This window comes from Rhea americana, unplaced genomic scaffold (assembly GCF_003343005.1).
Source record: "Rhea americana isolate MKP2758 unplaced genomic scaffold, rheAme1 scaffold_105, whole genome shotgun sequence".
Taxonomy (NCBI): domain Eukaryota; kingdom Metazoa; phylum Chordata; class Aves; order Rheiformes; family Rheidae; genus Rhea; species Rhea americana.
This window is the reverse complement of record NW_028185095.1, coordinates 2,016,138-2,031,263: the sequence shown is the minus strand read 5'-3', so window position 1 is coordinate 2,031,263 and position 15,126 is coordinate 2,016,138.

Sequence of the window (15,126 nt, the reverse complement as noted above, 5' to 3'; positions counted from 1 at the left end):
AAATCTGTTTCATCATTTCTGTCAAGAATGGATCCTGCGTATTAAAACTACTATAAATATTTTCTCTAGATAAACCAAAACTTTCATATGATTAAATAATAATACATTTATGATGACAAATTACATTTACTATGTGTTATCTGAAATGCGAGACAAAATTAGGTAGTTAAAGTTCAAATGGATGGAGATCAGTTTTGATTTAAAATCAGGGGAATTTTATTAAGTAAATGAGATTTTCATCATTATTTTGTTATATCTAACATTCTCTTCTTTCAGAAATATTACTTAYAAGCTTATACAATGATTTAAAAAACAAGATCGCTTACATTGCAACGAAGCCTAGTTTGGTGGAAAAAGTTCAGAACTAGTTAAATGGCACCGTTAGGCCTGTCCTTCGTGCCGACGGCTTGCAGCGCGAGCGAGGAGGAGGGGAAGGTGGCGCAGCCCCGGCCCGGTGGGCGCAGGCGGCCGAGGGGCCGTGGATGGGCGTCCSGGGGCGTCCCTCCTCTGGCAAATATTTATGGCCGCTCGTGCGTTCACCGAGCGTCCCTGCTCGAGGCGCAGCGCTGCTCCCCGCGGCTCCTCCTTTACGCGTGCGGCTTGGGCGGTTTGGAGAGCGCGGCAGGGTTTTGCGGCATCCCGTCAACAGGACCAGCTCAGTGAAGCAGATGGTAGTAAGTGMATGTTGGCACGTCAAAGTGCGTTTTCAAAAGTGTAGTTGTTTCAGCTTTTGCTACTGTACCCTTTGGTCAGGAAATTTTTCGGCGTCCTGGAAAAAAAAAAATGAAACTTTCTTACTTAAAATATGTCTGTAAGACAGCTGGGACSAAGTTTTCTTATTTTACATGGCAGGACTTGCTTAAACTTGCAGAAAATGTACAGCATAGGAGACTCTAGTTCACAAGCCTGATCCGCTTGATGATGCCTGTAAGCTTGGGCATGTCTCTATGTCTTGCTGCCTAGGAACGTCAGTGCTTGCCGTGCAAGGCTTTCTGCCGTTGCAAAAGTAACCTTTACTCAAATTGTTTTATTATTTTGGAAGAACACCTATTTATAACTGGAATATGGGATAAAAGAAGCTGTAGGATTTTCTCTCCCTTCGTGATAGAGAAAATGTATCTTCTGCTTTTTCTCAAAATTGCTTCTTGAAGCGAAGTGCGGACGATGCACTTTGCACTCCTCACCATCCCTCACCAACCAGCTGTTAATGCAGCTACTCACATGCTTAAATTTAGTCACTTTTGGATTGAGACCATAGTGTTCACTCTTGCAGGCCTGGGCTGTAGGTGGGAATGGCCTGGTCCTGCCTGGCACCGGCGGACGGGCTGGCGCCATACAGTGCTGTGCAGAGCTGGCTTTGACCTAGGTGTTTCGGGAAAGTGAGGTGGACCCTTCTCACAACTCCCTCATGGTGGTTCCCTTTTCTGGAGTGCTTTGCGGACAATCTGAGAAAATGACAATGCATGAGCTAGGATTCAGGGAAAAACCACCAAAATAACACTCTAAAATGTGAAAAAATCATGGGTTTTGCTTCTGGAGAACAGAATGAGTTTCCTTGAAGGGGAAATAATTTATTTTGTGTTTGGTTTAATCATTTCCCTGATTTGGGGCACCTTCAGAAGTGCAGAAGGAGGTTATATTTGCATGAAGGCATGCTGCAAAAACAATTACAGTGAAAAGAAACAAGAGGATCGTATAAAAGCGAAGTTGCAGTGCTAAGGAGACTTAATAGCTGTAGACTGGTAGCTATTAGCTTCTAATTACTCTCAAATAATTACTGAACAGAATAGTAAATGTTGTTAGCTTACTTTAATATTCAACATAAAACATTGCTTCCAACAATAATTTACTGTTTGGTCTGCTTTAATATACACACATGTAAAACTGGCAACTTTGTAAATGTCTGTAAGAAATCCAGTTATTGTCCATTATTTTGCTGAATTGGGTGGAGGAGACCTGTATATTGTGTGCCCATATGCTTATTTTAAGTTAAACTATGACTCCATTTACTCGAAGCAAATTTAAATACTGAAAAAAATAAAATTCAAGTTGAGAAGATGAGTTAGATCTTGAAGTTTGGTTCTGGTTTCCAGAAGCCAGGAGCATCTCTCATGCTGCTGTAGAGTCACTTGCTAGCAAGCATCTCAGTTGGTACTTTGGACTTTATGGTGGGGATACGTTATTTAAAGGGAACAGATTAGTTTGTCCTGACTAGATGACCTAATTTATATTACATCATCTTCTTTGGAGATACTATGTAAAATACATCATTTTGACAATCTGGAGCCTGTCACTCAGAAAGGGTGAAATAATCTTCATCTTTTTGCTTTACCATCATCTCTTCTTATGGTGCTCACCTTTGTAGAGCCTTTTAATTAGTTCTGTACTATGAATTAAGTTTTTGAATTTCAACTTCTGTACATTTCAGTCAGTCCATTTCTGGAYTTCTGAAATTTCCGCACGTATTGAGATTTCCATTAGGGCAGGATTTCCAAATCTCACGTGGTTCCCGGTCTGTCGGCTGCCTCTGAAAGGTAGATTTCCAATACATTGCTGAATCTCTCCGTGTAAAACTTGGTTACCTTCCTCGGTTTTTACAATATCAGCCYCTTTTTCTTTTTTCCTGCAATTTCCACTTTGAACTGGAAGCAGTGAGGCTGCTTCCCGCGCGCAGCACGCGTTGCTCTCCGTTGGTCTCGCCCGAGAGCGGCAGCGGGTAACTTTTTACTGTGCCGTCTGTGAGAAGGACGCTTTCCTGACTTTGGGGGCTTTCGGCAGTGACCCAGCWGGCCGCTCCGGAGGCCGCGCGGCTGCAGCCCGGCGCGCCGTGAGACGGATCGGCGATGCCGGTGCTTACCGGGCCTCTGTGGAATTGCACGTTTCATCCTTTTTTGTTTGTTTGTTTATTTTTTTGCTGTAATTTCGATTTGCTCAGAAGCGTGAGCGGGAGGGCAATCGCATCTCGAGGCGATGAGATGGGAATCTCTGCTTCGGACGGAGCCCCAGCTGCTGTTATTCCCTTTAACATTCCAAGATTTATCACCGGATTCAGTTTTTTACAACTATTGTTTGTCATTGAAAGAACTCCAAATAACTTTTTTTTTTTTTTGAAAGGTTCTTGTGGCAGACAGTTTGGCCTCCGAAGCTATTTTAAAGGCAGGCAGAGATAGACCAAAATCTACATTTAAACTTTATACAATATTGTATATTCATAACCTAATCTTTCCTTCCTATAGCTCTGGAAAAATATACTATTTCAGTACCCTATCTTTTTTAAACTTCATAGTTGGAGATAATCACCCAAATACATAATAACAGCATCATGCAAGTACAAGAAAATATGTTCGAAATTTCCTTTTTATTGTAACACAAGATAGCGCTTCCAAAATCCCAAACTGAATTGCTTTTCAGTAGATAAGCATCAAAAAATACATTTCCTGCTTTCGGTGAAGGTGCAATAAGGTGCTATATCAGTGTAATAGTTCAGAATGATATGCTCTAGTAGTATTTTGATGAATTACATGATTATAGCTAAAATGAACACTTTCATCATGCCTGAATTAATAATGGTGGTATGATTTGGCAAGTACTCCTGCAGCGTTCTTTAACTCATCACTTCAGAAGACAGAGTTTTCGAGCCCATCCTTTGTCTCTGGGAAGCGCAGGGATCCTTTACGGTTTAAAACCACAAGAAGCAGGAGAAATGTGACAGCGGTAAARGAGAAAAAGAAACGAATGCATGCATACCTTCTCAAGCTCATCAGGGCTTAATTGGTTTATTTTTCACTGCCTTATTCCGATGTCTCGGGCGCTGAGCACTGTGTCAAAAAGAGAAAGATCAGGATTTCTTTTGGGAGAATAGGTTTGCTGTATTTTATTTCAAAGATTGTGTATTTCCAAATGAGCCTACAGACCTTTTAAGGGCTTCATTTTCTGTTAGGTTATCAGTTTTACTTGTGATCGAGATGTAGATGTAAGCGGTGTGCTCGCTTCTGTGTCTTCCAAGTTAGTTAATATATGGACAAACCCACACCATAATTTTAGTTATTCTGAGTATGGCTGTGTATTGATGTGCTCATTTCAGAACTTCTCTAGGTGATCTGATAGCATGCATTAAAATTCCTTAGATCGGGGCCTTTCRAGTTAAGTTCTTCCATAATAGTGTGAGTAAGTGTGTTGGTACAGCAATGAGAAAAACCTGCCTTGCTGCTGCCGTTATAGTATTATTTTGTGGGTAATAAATGAAGGCTGAGAGTCTTTAGGGCTGTCATCTAGTACCTTTAATGAGAACTAATCTTACTTGAAATAATAGCAATAATAATCAATCTGCTGTAGGTAAGAAATGTAAACTTTTGCTGGCTATTGTGAACAATGGTTATGTACAAAACATCAAAACCAGCTGGAGCAGATGTTCCCCTAATTATGATACACTTTATGATTACGCTGCGTACGGTGCCCCGTGCCGGTGCCCGGTGAAGCTGGGTAATGCTGCAAGTTTGTGCTGGTGCACCGACCCGTAGGAAAGGAGATGCTGTTTGGGGGCCTGTGCTCTGTTTTCCTAAGTGCTTGCTGTCCACTGAAGTTTTATTCTTGGTTAATTATTATCCTTTATGTTCGAATCAAATACTAATTTTACGCTGTGAAATATCTCAAGTTCGCTGGCGCAGAAATTCGGGCAAACATAAGGACGCGGTTCTGAGCTTGAGTTATAGGAAAAGCAACACGTGGCACGTCGGAGGTTTCGACCACAGGTCTCGCGTGGTGTGGCACGGCTGTACAGGCTGCGATCCGCGCAGGCGAGGGCTGCGACCGGCTGCTCCCGGGGGGCTCCTGCCCCCCGCKCCGCTTGCATTAGGCGCTTTGGCTACGCAGTCGTTTCTGCTCTTCAGCAGGAGCAAACTTACTGTAAAGTCCCACAAGCAGTTTTTAGCGCTTCTTGAACAAATTGTGCCAATCTTCTTAAAGCTGGGACTTTTGCATCTTAACGCAAAGTGTGGCATTAGAAGTAACCCTTTAGGCTTGCCTCGGTGGGGTTGGTTTAACAACATTATATGGTTTCCTCTGCATGTGATTGCTTTCTGCGTTTTATTTTGGTTTTGATCTTTATARAAAAGCCCCTAAATATGGTAGGGAGCAAAATGCCCGTTGGCCGTGTTTCGGGCCACCCTTTCTGCTCAGCGCCGTCGCCAGCAGACACCAGCGCTGCCTTCCCCTTCCTCCCCCATCTGCCTTCGAGCCATCGAGGGCTTTTAGGAAGCACTGCTCTTCTCCGCGGCCTTGGGGTTTGTGGTCAATAGATGCTAAATGATCTACCTGTATTTTTTTTAAGCTTTTGGGGCAGAATATATTAATTTCTGGCACTCTAATAGTATAAAACCTGTTAATAGCTTGCGAATAGAACCACCACACTGGTTTAGCTTGTGTTATAATGAAACAAATTGTAATTCTGAATTGATTTCTCCTATGGAAATACCAGCAATATAAATTACAGTGTCACTAGAATAAAAGAGGAGGGGAAAAAAGCTCTTTTTACAAGTCTCAGGATGATAATTTATAAATAAACTAAAACTAAGAAGCCTTAACAAAAAATCCCTACAGAATCTGGCATTAATAGCCTTTACTTTTAATCTGATACAATAAATCTTGTAGCTATGCATCCACAACAGAAATAACAGAAACCAGGCCATGCTGGAGTAGGTACGGGGGAGTTGAAGGGAAACATGCTCTTTTCTAATTAAAAGTATATGGTGATTTTTCTGGTATTCCAAAGTCAACAAATCATTTCTGCCAATTTATAGCCAATCAGCTTGTTCCAAAGGTTTTTTCTGTTGGACCCTTTGCCTAAAAGCAAAGCGCTATCGTCAGAGTTTCAGAACCCCTTGCAGTTCTCAGTAGTCACTTTGAGAGCTTGTCTTCGGGTCCCAAAGTGCTGTAATTTYGTGAGTGTGATCTTTAGTGAGTTCCTAGCTGTCTTGTGAATGGCAGTGTTTTAAAAGAAAGTCCAAATGCCTAATATTAATCATTTTTATGATGTTATGAATTTTTAATATGGTTTATGGATCGGAGGAAGGATGCTGTCAATAATTTGTCCAGGTAGAGGATACAGTAAGTGTCTGCGATGTAAATGGGAACAGAGAGGAGAACCAGTGCTAAGGTGTCCTGCGATGCACGTTGGCCRGAGGACAGCACTGGCTAGAGAAAAGAAGTCCTTAACCACTTGTGTTCCCACTAGTAGGTTGAAGGAACTGCCTCTACATCATATGGTGCACACCAGGAATGTGAACTAGGGATTTTCGTAGGCTCACAGYATTGACAACACCTGAGAGTCAAAGTTCTTTAGCTAGATATGAAAAAAATCATGCAGAAATCTTAAAAATGTAATAAAATAAAAATACATTGGCCTCGCTATTTGACTGCCTTAAGAAAAGCAGTAATACTCAGAACAGTCCCAAGATAATCATGGGATTTTCTCAGTAGTTATAAGGGTCTGGGRTTCAGATTTGTCTTTTCTGGGATACTAAACTTTTGGATTTTTTTCTTAAGTGTTGAAAGTGTAAGTAAGAATTAATTGTATGGTTTACTCACTGTCATGATGAGGAACACTGATCAAACTTTGTATTTCTGTATTGGTCTATGTCAATATAGGAGGACTTGGATGGGAGGTTTTACCTATGTGTCCCGCACCAACTGTGTCAGGAAAGACCTTGTTCTTGGCTATAGGATGGGTGAGTTCAAAGTGATGATTGTACCCTTATGAACTTGCTCTGCTAACATGGAGGCCTAAATTTAAGCCAAATTTCACTTGACTCATGGATGGTAATTTAGATTAAGCAAACTGTCCAGTCCTTTAAACACTTTTGTGATAAAAATAAAAACCAGATRTTCTGAATCTGCAGAGGTTTCCAGGATTAAATAAACTTCCAACACTTGGGTTAAATAAAAGATAATTTAAAAATTTGTTTCTTCATTTGTTTCTTGGCCAGTGCCAAAATGACATAAAAGTAGTAAGTATATAGGACCAATGAACTTAGTTACTGCTCAAAAGAGAAAGATGAGTTCATGACTTAGATTTGATAAATATTTATATATATTGAAATTTGAACTTATTGGGCAAACTCTATGACTAGGTAGATAAGTATATGTACCTGACTCAGTCCTCTGCTAGTGACTTAAGGTAACAGCTCTGAGCAAAACTGTAAAGCAAAGGCTTTACAGTGAACCTCGGGAGGAGCTGAGCAAAGTTATTCAAGAGTATAGYTTGTCCTGTTACTTGTATATCTGAAAGAAATTTCACATGCCACAGTACTACGCCTTTTTTTTCTCTGTTTAGAGCATTATTTTCTCCTTGAATGCCTGGGGGTGCACCAGGAGGGTTAGAATTGCATATTATGAAAATATGCTCAAAAATATTCCKCAAAAAAAGAAAACTCTATGAAAGAGAAATGCTGCTTTCCTTTTGGGTGTTTCTGTGTCATAGATGATATGTAACACGTGTGGCGTATGTACAGGGTTCCAGCGCTGGATGCAGTGCTGCTTGGTTTTAAAGATCCTTACCAGGGGAGTGATGTCAAGGCTTTCTGAGTATAATTTTTAATAACAGTAACATAAAACTCTCATTGTCTTAAGTCTATTCCTAAAACAGAGGAAACCGAGAAACCCACAAAGTCAGCGGTTGGTTGACTTGTGCCTTCCAGAATGTGAAAACATCTGACCAAGATTGTATTAACTGAAGATTAAGCGAAAAAACAAAATTTCACCCTTGTGTGGGGYGCAGGGCTGCCAGGAGCAACCATTATTCCACTGTCATCCGTTCTGCCGCAATTGCCCGTCTGATGGGAGCGCGGCGATTAGCATCACCCTTCCTTAACCACGGGCTGCGTACGCCAGACTGCTCCGTGCTACGTCGAGCCACTTAGCCACGAACCGTCGGGGTGGAGAGTGTTACTAAACGCCCTTATTTCTAGGTCACGCAGACGSAGATCATCCTGGATATTTTGCTGGACAAATTGCTAATCGCTACCTTGTTCAAAATCTGTTGGACATTTTCTGCGTGCGGCAGCCGATTGTGGGTTTTTTTAAAGCGATACGAGCAATAATATGAAGATCAAGTATGAGACCTTCATAAAATGGTATATAAAACAGCCAAGTACAGTAAACTAAACATGATACTCATTACATAAATACAATTATATTTATCAGCCTTTTATAACCACACAAAGCATTTACCAGTAAGAGTTATTTTGGAGTAGATAATTCCCAATTAACTTTTACTACTTTATTTTTGCTAATTTAGTTAGATTTAATTTTTCAAATAAAAAAAACCTGTATCAAATGGCATCTCTAACTATTACACTGGAGATGAGATATAATTAAAATGTTATGTATATGGAATTGCAGCTGATGGGAACCTCAGCTTAAACTCTTATTTTTGTCTTTATTTGATTGTTGCCTGCATTGCATAGATAACGTGATTGAATTGCAAGATGGCTGCGTGCCCACAGTGAGAGCAACGGGAGCTTGGAGAAGAGAGTGAAAGAAAAGAGTTGAAACAAAAAATACCTGCAAAATGGAACAGATCAAGGTTTGGCCTTAATTGTGTTAAGGAATACTATGGAAAGTGCTTCTCTGACCATGTAGTTTTCTTCAGTAGAGCTGGTCAGGTCTGAGGAGCTGGGCATGAAGCACCGTGGACTTGCATGGTCCAAGGTGAGACCTTGCAGGTGCCTTTCTGCACTGCAGATGCTAAGTGAGTCGGGCGCGATTTGCTCGCTGGACCTATATATAAAACTGCCCCTTCGTCTGCAGTCCCAGCATCCAGCTTGTTAACTAACTTCAACCTCTTGCAGGGCTTGGGTTTGCTTGCACTGCACATAGGGAACGTCCCCACCTCTTAATGCGTCTGAGTGYGCAGCACAAAGAGGACTCCATCTAAAATTGCCACCCAAACTACAGCTCCAAGGCAAGCTAGCTCCCTCCAGTGAGATTTTCTTCCCAGCATTTTTCAGTCTCTTTTCAGCTCCTTGTTTTCTTCAGGATGTTGGTAATACTGAGAAAGAGGCTCTTTTGGGATGGGGGATACAGAGGGAATCTGTTGAGAAAGGCTCTTCATGGTTTTGTTACTGTGTGTTTTTTTTTTTTTTTTTTTTTTTTTTTTTAATCTTTCAGAATGGAAAGAATCAACTCTTCTAAAAGGGCTTCCAACCTAGTTTTGACTTTTCTGTTTCTTTCCTGGTCTTAAAAACATAGTGGAAGTTGAAGGTGTTGGATTCAGTCATCTGAGTTCCACTATAGACCTGCTGCGTGTCAGATTCGCTGTCTGTAAGCCTGGAATAACATGACTATTCTTCCAGGGGAAGGGAAGGGTTAACGTCTGGGAAGGGCTCTGAGGCCATATCTACAGGGCACAATGTGAGATGGCACCGATGCTAATCAGCCCTTTCAGGGTTAAATATGCTGAACTGAACTGGTGGTTGCTGCAGCTGTGGAGACAGCTTTGGGGTCTGGAGGTAGCTCATGGCTCGGAGGAGGTTTGCTGGACCCAGGGCCGGCCGCAGGCTAGAGGAGCTCTCGGAGACTTTTCACAGGGGAGGTGTTGTGGAGACGCGTAATATCATTAAACCAAACCTCTCTTAATTTCATCCGTCACTAATAATTAAAATGTAAATGCAGTGTTGCTAATTGTGTTTCAGACAATATGATTTTAAACTGAAATAAATGTGAACTTCAGATGTTCAACACAGCTTAAAGACAAGAATTAATGTGTTTTACCAGAGAAGGGGGGCCTATGCTGAGGGTAAATATCAGAGCTATCTTTCTRAAGGCTTACAGTTACAGTTACAGACACCCTGTTCATTAGTTTGGATGTGTCACATTTGCTAGTATGACAAGATGTATTATGGACGAGGAATTTTACAGATGGAGAGAAATACCCATGTAAATTGTTTATTTGATTTTTTTTTCCAATATTTTCCCTTTTCCTTCTACTACCCTGGCCAACCTTGGGATAATGGAATTATTTTATGCCTTCTGCACTATCATCAGGCTTTGGATGGCTGCACAAAGGCCACTGGCAACAGAATAAGATGGCTGTAAAAAAATGCAAAAAATTGGGATGGAAAAAAAAAGGTACAACCAATAACTTGCCCTTAAATTTAAAAGGAACTAAATGAGGAACTTCTGGACAATTTATCTTGCTGTTTACAGATAACAAGTCACTTTGTTTTTATGTGCTCAGTCTAGTATTCCATAATTTATTTGAAAGAAGATGAGAAATAATGTAGATAAATGATGAAGTGTCAGGGTCTGACGCTCTTAAATGAAGCTATTATGGTCAAAGAGAAAACGTAAAACCTGCGGCTCATTATGAGAGCGTTCTACTTGTCAGTTAAGTGAAAAGGCCTGGAATGATTTCCAGTTTATTTGTCATTGCAGTTATTAAAGCTGTCTTTTTGGTGCCATGAAAATGAATTGAAGACTTTATTCGAAGTAAATTTGTACTAAAGCTTTCAGATGTATCTTATGTGAGTTCAGTGAGGCAAGAAAACAGCTTAAAAGCTGAAATATTACAAGAAGGCAACGACTGAACTCCTGAAACACAAGAATATAAAGTCTGAGGAAGTTACACAAATAAATGAACTATTTCATCTCTAGGGAAATAAAGCTTAGTTTTACTATATTGTACACTCAGACAAAGAAATCAGCCCTTGTTAGTGGCGACAAAATATTGTCTTTCACGGCACTGTGCGTGGTGCTCACTTTTATATCAAGCTATTAATTTTGGGACAACTTTACCAGAGGAATGGGGCTTCTTCATGCCATTCTGCACTGTGCAGGTTTGGAAACACCTTCTCTTAGTCAAACGGTAGATCTTATAGTAATGGCAATGTTAGGGGTCTTTGTGGTCATCGTGGCTGATGTGGCTCAACGACAGGACAGGACAGAGCCCAGGAGATGAGGGGTTCGGTGAGACCAGCCCAGTCTGACCCGTTGACCCAACTGAATGGTGACGCTAGAAGACACCACGTCTGGATCCACGGGATGGGAGATGTTGCTGGCATTTCTCTCTCTCATGAACTGGTCTTAAAGCACTTCATGAGCCTTGTGTAACTCGGCGGTTGGGATAAAGTTTTAGTTTGCTGCCAGCTGAACTCAGGCTAGCCCTGCCACTGAGGCAGTCACTGATGTTGGCCTTATTGCAAATCCCTTCTTAAGGTTCCTTCTACTACAGTCTACATCTCAAATTTATGCAGAAACCTTTCGTAAATTTGTTTTATTCTGTCTGTTGCTCTGGACTTCTTTTCCAGCAGTCATGTTCCCTGCAACTGCTTTGTATTTGCCAAGACAAATTAGTATTATACTTGGTTGGACTGTCCAAAAAGAAATTAAGTCTTTTTTAAATTGAAAGCTGTAGGAGCACTAAACCGAATGCTTCACTCCAAGCTCCAGCAGTCTTGCAGTAGTATAGCTGACACTTTATTGCAGATACTACAAATGTTATGACATGTCTTCAGGGTCAAGTTAAAAACAAAAAGGGTTCCTCACTCTCATCAGAAGTAATCTGTCAGTTTTGTCATCAGATATTATAGCAACCCTCAGTAGCAGCATCACAGTCAAAGGTTTATCAGGCTCCATAGTATATATGTACATACTCTGATTTCCAGGGGTTTATATCTGCAATAAAAATTCCCTCTGGGCTAAAACTTGGCATTCATAGCCTAAAGGGATTTTTTTTAATTAAAAAAAAAGTATAACTGAAGGTTTTCCTGAATGATAAGAACATAAAGTCTGCATTTTTAAAATATTTTAGATCTATTAAACTGGCAGACTTCAAATACTTAAGCGGCCAAATCTCTTTACATAAGAGATTGTTAAAAAGGACAGCCCAGGAAGGGGCTAGGTGGTGAAGCAGACAAGTGCTTCGTGCTCCTCGTGAGTGTAAGTGTCGAACGTTTGATGAGATACACAATTAGCAACGCGTTTCTAAAGCTCTTGGTGTCTCTTTCTATTGAAATGGTGCCTGAGGGAATTAGACATTGGAATGTCTGGTGCACAAATATGCATCATTTCTTTCTTGCTGCCCCTGGCATGGTCCTGCAGAACAGCACCTATGTGGAGAAGCTGTTTGGGTAAAGCAGACCTGCCAGTGCATGTGGTACCTTTGTGCTGAGCAGAAACCCAGGACTTTGTTTTCTACAGATGCCAATCTGGTACTTTTTTACTCCTGTTTCTGTTACACTAGCAACCAAAGTATACAAAACATGGCCAAGGCATTTAGCTGGAAATGTGCAAAGGAAAGCAAAGCAAAAAGTCGTGCCCATGTGAATGATGGATATAGAGGGGATGGAAAATATGAGCGGTCACTGTACTCTAATGGCCATGCAGGTCAAGAACATTAACCTCGAGTGTTCATTTATTGCTAGGTGATGCTGTAGGGTTGGTCTTTGAATAAGTGGTGAGGAAAGTAGAAGCACCATATAAGGTATAGAGACGTTTGTATTAAACTGTGATGAAAGCCATAGAATCATACTATCTCTTATCACTTCAGAAAATCCCATCCTTAAGCCTTCTGCCCCAGACAGACCTTATTTAAGTATTTGGAAGWGCTATGCAAAATACAGTTTGATGTAATACTCAAGCCACAGGTGCCACCTGGTCCTATTTAGAGTCTCTGTCTCAGGGACTCCTGTAACTGCCAGGGCATATTAAATGAGTCACCCAAGGCCTCTGTAAAATGCTGGCAAGCCAGTAGAAAATGAGCACTGCTATGTAACGGGGTGGGGACCACACTGTGGTATATGTACACAGATTATTATGTTGCAATTCAGTTGACTTCCTAAGAGGAGAAAAAAAAAAAAAAAAAAAAAAAAAAAAAGAAAGTGAGCAAAGAAAAGAAAATCAGCCCTGGGAGGCTTCTGTGCCACGTGAAAGGGGAATTGTCCTCAAATAACCTTGCCGGTGCTCCATTAGTGCTCTTACAGAGGTTGACCTGTTAAAGCAAGGTGAAAGCACAACTGAGACCTTCCATTAGAGGAATATAAAGGGGCTCTTGGAAGATGCTTCATGTTTTTGTTTGAATTCAGCAGTAACTGGAGAGCCCTCAGATATACCGGAGGAGAAGACCCTGCCAGAGTGCCTGCTCTGACGGTATTGCTCTCGAACTCTTCCCGCATGAGCACCTTGCCTTTGCCAGCAGAAGCTGCTTCCGAGAACTGTTAAGAAACTTAGGAAATGAGATGGAGGTCAGGGGTAGTCTAACTTTGTGGTGTTTTGTTTTTATCTTTTTTTTTTCCTCCATGTGTGTGACAAATCTATTGCTTGCTATCAAGAGTTTAACTCTTTACTTGGCTGGAACACAACTTCTTTTCACTTTGAAGTCCACCCTAGTGCTAAAGGTGGATTCAAAGGATTTTGAGCAGTCTGAGGGCAATTTTCCCATGGGCAACCGAACAATAGCGCAGAGTGCTGCAGTGTATCCCAGGCAAGGCCAGCTTGGAGAGCTGAGAAATAGGTGGGTGTTTCTTGGCAGGCTGCAAGAATTTGGGGCCTCTATCCAAAACAGAGGATTTTTTTTCCGGAGTTACTCAGTTGCTATCAATGCTGGAGAGATACAATCCAGCACCCAGGAAGTCTCTTCATCACAGATAGCCGAACAGGGCAGGCATGACCTTGATCTTTCAGTGTAATGTATTAAGAATATTCTTCTTCCAATTAACATTTTTATAATAAACTTTCACAAGTATGGATAGACCCATAAGCTTATTTTTTAGATCTGTTTTTGCATTTTTAAAAGCTGTTCCTATTCTTAGTGCCTTTGGACATATACTGAGAAGAGGAGACCCACTAGCCATCAACTACTTTGGCAAAATCAGTTCACCCATCCGTACAACATTTGTGGGCACTGGATTTGAGTGAGCATATTTAGGTGCATTATTTTCACTGACCACTGCAGCCTATTTCATACCTGCCCTGTGGCACAAATTCCCCTAGTTTCAGATGACAGCTTCATACAGTCTGCCATAAGATCTCTAGAAATGCTTAATATTTCCAATATTGGGGTAGTTCCTGATGAGTTTGAGGTAAAGGAAACTGTTTGAATTGCAAAGTCTTGTATTTAAAACCAGCAACACGGCTTTTCTTTTTGCTCTAGCAATTGCACAGATGAATGCCATTCTGTCATGCTGTAATAAACTTCCAGTTTCTGCATCAAGCAGGCTACGACTGATGGTGACAAGTCCGGCGCTCTACAGCTGGATGTAATGTTGATGGGATGGAAGAGRAAAGGACTGTCCCAAGGGAAGGAAAATGGTTTCAGTAAAGGTCCATAAATACAAATCTAAGTACTAGTGCTGGTCTATTATTACAGCCTAAAGGAAGCTCATTTAATTAATAGTTAAGCTCCTCGTCTTCAAGTTGAACCCTAGCATTAGAAAAGACCTTTTTTTTTTTTCTTTTTTTTTTTTTTTTTTTTTTTTTTTTTTGGGGGGGTAATAAAGCAGTTGCATGTCAGAAAAGACAACACCATTAAAAAAAAGCCAAAACTTTTACCAGAAACACATGTCTGTTTCTTCAGGTGTAGGAAGGAATTACTGATTAAAGCCAGGCAAAAATCTGTATCAGAATAGCCCACATCAAATAGCCACCACAATTATCCTCAGCTTTAATGAGACAGTAGAGAGGTGATGAACATACTTCTGAAAAATTCCTTTGCCATCAAACTCCTTACTGCTCTGGATGGCTTTTTGCAGTCTCTCCGTTTATGCCTGCTCCAATGTGAATAAAAAATCGGGCCAGGGTTATTCCTCCATACATTTCAGGTGAGCGCTAGCCACGGACACTGTCTGTCYGTCCATCTGCCCAGGTGGTGACGAGCCGCGGTCCCTGGGCTGCAGCGCTAGACCTCAGCTGCCTCCGGCCCCCTTGGCTGCTGGGTCCTCCTGGGGTTCGGACAATCTGCTTCATTTCCCAGTCTGTAAAACTCTAGCGAGAGCGGCTAACTTGCTGGGATTTTGCAGATGGTAATCCAGAAATATCTATGAAGTGCCTATAGAGCGCTCTAGATTTTCTAGGTGCACCTTGCTGTGGGAATGCAAGATCATCTTGGTTTTGAAATAATATTATTCTGTATTT